Source organism: Malus sylvestris, chromosome 13 (genome assembly GCF_916048215.2).
Source record: "Malus sylvestris chromosome 13, drMalSylv7.2, whole genome shotgun sequence".
Classification (NCBI taxonomy): Eukaryota; Viridiplantae; Streptophyta; class Magnoliopsida; order Rosales; family Rosaceae; genus Malus; species Malus sylvestris.
In genome coordinates this window covers 19,307,340-19,313,339 of record NC_062272.1, presented here as the reverse complement: position 1 = coordinate 19,313,339, position 6,000 = coordinate 19,307,340, and positions in this window count along the sequence as shown.

Genomic DNA, 6,000 nt, shown 5'->3' with positions numbered 1-6,000 from the left:
GCACAATAGAGATACAATCAAAGATCATTAAACTTTGTGAAAACTATAAGCATTGACGAGGCATTCGTAACTATGAAAAGCATGATACTCTTGCCAAGAATTTACTTAACGTGATTGTGACTAGCAACCTTTACTACTTGTGAAAATAAGTTCATAACGATTAGGTGAAATTCACTTATATTCTAGCATCAAATTCATGCATGTAAATTAAGCGTGCACTCTCAACCAACATACACAAATCAGTTTTTATACGAACGGATAAGTAAATTGAAATCACAACTTATGAAATCACAACCGAAGGTAATCAATTCATATTACAAATATAAATCATGGTTTTGAATTAACCTCTAGCCAACATAAATTTAATTACACATTATTAAAACAGAAATAAAATAGAAGTTTGGAAAGATTAAACCGAAAGAAGGTGATCTGTTGCTGTGCAGCTTCACTGCATCGTCAGTACGTGCTCTGTCAGTCCCTCCTCACATGCGTCTGCTGGTCTCCCTGCACTGTACTGCCCTGCCCGTGTCTCTCCTCTCTCCTGCACGTCCTCTCCTTCTTCCTGACCTCCCGAGCCTCACTTGCCCCGTCAGCCTTCCTCACGTCTCTTCGTTCCTGCGTCTCTGCGAGCTGCCCAAAGGGCAGCCCCTCTCTCCACCCCGCTGCTCCCAGGCAGCTTTCTCCTCCTATCTTATTATTTTATTTCCCACTTTTCCAAGTCTTCTCTGTCTCCCGCCTCTATCCCTTTCACGCCTTGGATTCTCCTTTTTCTTCTTCTTTCGTATATCTTTCTTTGGATCCCTCCTTTCCTGATTATTTCTCCCCCGTATGCTTTTGCTTTCCATTCTTTTATTCCCTTTTTTTTTTCAACTGCCCTTGGATTCTTTCACCGTTCTTTTTTTTGCTCTAACTCCTTCACGTGTCCAGCTCCTTCTTTCTTTTATTCTTTTCACCCTCCCGTGTGGACTCACTTCTCTCCCACGTCAGTCCTCTCTTGGATTCCCTTTTCTTTAGCTTTCTTTATTTTTATTTTTTTTCATTTCTTTTCTTTATTCTTTCTACAAAACATAAATATGATGATGTTTCACAAAAATAACGTAAATAGCTCAAAAATATAAGGAACTAACTAAGAAAAGACGAGTGAATTCGAAGTAAAAATATATATAAATATGATCCGATCAATGTCCTTGGATAGAACACACACCACATACACTTGGTTCTTTCATCCTCATTCCTTCGGCCATCTGACACACAATGGAAGTAAGATTAGCTAACTATGATTGAATGTCAGATGTGGAACTTACCTCATTCACTTGCTGCCGTGGGGTGTCTCTTTGACCAACGCCTTCATATTGTTGAGCATTCAATGCTCGGTTAGTAATTAAGGTCTTGGCAACCATGGGTGTTTTGTCTACCAAAGCTCCTCCCGCTAAGGCGTCTAGCATTTGGCGTTCAATTGGTAGAAGCCCTTCGTAGAAATATTGAAGAAGAAGCTCCTCCTTCATCTGGTGTTGTGGACATGAAGCAACAAGGGTTTTAAAACGCTCATAGTAAGTGGGAAATGATTCACCTTGGTTTTGCTGAATGCCATTAATCCTTTTGCGTAGTAGAATGACTCGAGAGGTTAGGAAAAACTTCTCCAAAAATGCTCATTTCATACTCTCCCATGATGTGACAGTTCCGGGGGCTAGCTCATACAACCAATCTTTAGCCTTTTCTAAGAGAGAAAAGGGAAAAGCCTTCATTTTCAGAATGCTCCCATCAACATTCACAGGGGTCTTGCTTGAACAAACAACCTCGAACTCCTTCAAGTGTTTATTAGGATCTTCCATAGACATCCCGTGGAACTTAGGGATGTCATGCAACAAACTTGATTTCAATTCGAACTTGTCCATCTTTCCTAGGGTAGCCAGGGGGTATTGGATGCATAGGGGGGCGGCATTGTCCAATCCTAAAGCGGATTGTCCGCTGCCATGTTAGGATATTCCTCCTCTTCTTCAAGTGGATGTTCTTCAAACTCGGGTTTAGGAATAGGTGGGTTACAATCTTGCTGATTCCTATTCCTTCTCAAAGTCCTCTCAAAATCGTCGTCAAAGTCCAAGATATGCTCACGAATCGGATGAGAACTCCGGGTCATAAACTAGTACCTAAAACAACAAAACAAACAAGGTCAGTAACTAACCTAAAAACACACGAAAATAAACAAAAAAGAAATAACAAGGGATTAGCAATGTTGCAAATCCCCGGCAATGGAGCCAAAAATTTGATGATAAAATAACTTAACACACAAATTAACCCTCTTGTTGTCAATTGTAGTAAAGAATGTAAGTAGGGATCGTTCTAGGCCGGGGATTAGGAGGGATTGCTAAAACACTTGAAATTGACTTAAATATGTGAAAACAAACTTAAAAGCATGAAATTAAACTTACAAAACTCAAAACAAAGTCATAAGACTCAAAACAGATTATAGCGACTCAAAACTGCCTAAAAACAACTCTAAGGCAGTTTCTGCCACTAACACAAAGTTTGGACGAAAATTGATTTTATCTTGACTTAAAACACTTAAAAACACAATCTAAAACACGTACTAACTAATATGACTTAATAAAATAAAGGGGATTTTGGTTTTGGACGAAAATAAGGAAAACAAAGAAAGAACAATTTAAACATATTCTTAGAAAAATTTAGGTGAATTGATGGGTGATGGGTTAAACTATGGATGATGGGCTAGCTAGAGGGTTCTTCTCCACACATGACATACTTTCACATAAACCAATTTTCAGTTGTTCTTTTGATCAATCATGAAACTCAACACCCCAGGTTAATTAAGTCCGCTTAAATTAACCTTCAAGTTCTCCTTAAGTAATTGAATTGGATGGGAAAACGCATACAACAATTCAAGCATTCTTCAAAAGTCCTTTACGTGAACAGCACAATAAAGATACAATCAAAGATCATTAAGCATCATGAAAACTATAAGTATTGACGAGGCATTCGTTACTATGATGAGCATGAAACTCCTGCCAAGAATTCATTTAACGCGATCGTTTATAAGCGACCTCCACTACTTGTGAACTATTAGGTGAAACTCCTTTATACTCTATCATCATATTCATGCATGCAAACTAAGTGTGCACTCTTAATAAATATACACGAATAAGTTATCAATCAAGCAATTAAACAAATTGAATTCACAACTTATGAAATCACAACTGAAGGTAATCAATTCATATTGCAAGTATGAACATGGTTTCGAATTCCCCCTAGCTAAGGAGGGTTTAGTTCCGCATACTTACAAAGCAAAGATAAACAAATTTAGACATTGAAAACAAAAGAAAGAAAACACCTAAACGCTCCAACGATCCAAGTTGGACAGCATGCACGTCCAAGCACTTTCCTTCCCTTCCTTTGCTACGGCACAAGGTGTTGGTGAGTGTTTGAAGGTTTGGTTGTATGGAGGAATGGATGTGAAGGTGAATGGATGTGTTTGGATGAAAGTTGTATTGAATTGGGGATGAATTATCAAGCAAAAACTTCATGTAATGGCTGCCACACACACTTCCTTTTATAGAGGAAGTGCACGGCATGGAGGGATGGATGGTGGTGTAAGCAATGATTCAAAGGTGAAAGTGAAGTAATGATGCAAAGCATGGGGGGTGAAATGGAGTGGTGTTGCAGCTATGAATGCAAGTGGGGAACATGAATGATTGTGCACATGGTAGATAAAGGAAATGGAGGTGGAATGGTGCAGAAGTTAGTCATAGGTGCAAGTGGATTCATGATGCACGGCATGGGCAAGGAAAGTGAAGGAGTGGTGCATCAATGAGTGCCTGTAGTGGAAGTGAAAGTGAATGAAATTTGATGGGTGAAGGGGACAAGGGATGTGCACCACTTGAGTGCAATGATTAAATGTAATCGTGCATGAAAACAGAAATAATGAAGGGGACAAGGGTGAGTGTTGTGGTAATGAGTGAATGTAGTGGTGTATTTTATGCCTATGCCATGCCTTTCCTTTGCCCATGTGTGTGTGTTTCCTTTGCCCATTTGCACACACATGTTCCTCATCATTTCAACCACAAAACAAACACATTTTCTGTCCTCCAGCCTGTCCATGCAGTTTGCATGTGTGAATGTCATCCTTGCATGTGTGTGAGCTGTTTGATGTCTCCTCCCTTTGCATGTGTTTGTGCCTTCTCTTTCTAGCTGTGCATTTCCACTTGCTCCAAAGCCAAATGAGTGCAATCATAACCCCATTTGTTGCTGAGTGTTGATGACAAAGCAAAACACAAAACAAGTGCCTTTACTTTCTCATTTTATTAGCCAAATCTGCTTAGCCCTTTTATGAACCTTTCAGTGTTACAATGACCATAACTTCTTCTAGAAAAAGGATATTAACAATCTGTAAATTGCTCCAGAAAATAGACATCCGTAGCTTTCCAAGCATATAAGGCTCATTCTATCATTCATTCTGAGCTGTTCGTAACATGCTTCCAAATGCAGCTAATCTGGACAGGCAGTTTTGACGAATTTGTTACTTAATATCTCACTTGTGCTACTTTTCTGTTCTTTGCTTGATAAATCACACAAAACACAAAAACATAGTAAATAGCTCAAAAATATAAGGAACTAACTAACAAAAAGACAAGTGAATTTTATGTAATATATATATAAATATGAGCTTATCACTTTGGCAGACTCTTTTGCTCTGGTAGAGAAATATGCACTTTGGGACAAAGTTTGCCGATCCACATTTAAGGCAAATCCAATCGATAAGCTCTACCCTTATATGAGAATAATTGGGGGCCCAACTACCTGTATTCCACAGTTCAAAGGCTCTACTTGATACGGAAACCAGCTACCATAAATTCAAAAGCTAACTTTGGCAATAGTTGTTGCAACCCGGAAGCTCAAGTTATACCTTCAGATGCACGCAGTCATCATCATGATGCACTATTCCGCCCAATCCAAACGTGCAACAATAAAGGCACGGACATTGGCAGTGCAAAGTTTTTTTACGAACTTAATAACTCATCTCAAAAGGCACGCTAAGGGTAGATGAACACTAGAAGGACACTCAGAAGCAAGTTTTGTCCTAGTCGTCCCAGAAGATTCTCCATAGGAGCAACATGTATTGGCAAGTTGATAATATAAGGAGTAGTTTACTAACTTATAAGCACATACAAAATCCTTTTTTTTTTCTCGATGTGAGTTTAATATCCTCAACATAGAGATGGCTTGATGTGTGCTTTGTATATGTCTGTTGCGTCTATTATCACTGTAACAGATTTGTACTATTACATTTGTTTTGTGTGATAGATGTTTAGAAGTTCTATTCTTTTTGTTGTTTGTGCGAATTGATATTCAAAAGAGTAAATTGTAGCAATGGTCCCTGAACTTTACTCAAATTGGAGCAATGGTCCCTCAACTAAAAATCCATTACCATTGGTCCCTCAACTTATCAAAATGTGTAGCTATAGTCCTTTTCATTAATTTCTTCAAAATTTTGTCAAAATATGTTATGTTGGAATAACCATTTATTTAATTAGGGTTCCTCAACTCATCAAAGTGTGTAATTATGGTCATTTTTGTCAACTACGTAAAAAATTTTGTCAAAACGAGTTATGTTTGAAGGACCATAGCTACAATTTGGATAAAGTTAAGGGATCATTTCTCCAGTTGAATTAAAATTGAGGGACCAAAGGTAATGGATTTTTAGTTGAGGGACCATAGCTACACGTTTTAATGAGTTGAAGGACCAATGGTAATGGATTTTTAGTTGAAGGACCATTGCTCCAATTTGAGTAAAGTTCAGGGACCATAGCTATAATTTACTCTATTCAAAATCAAGGATTTGGTCACTAAAATATATGTATCCATTTTAGCGCCCCTTGTAACCATTTGTTTATCAATGAAATCATGCTATATATCATTTCGGATAAAAAAAAGATAGACATCTATTTATTATATTATATCGTGATAAACGTTACACAAGCAAATCAC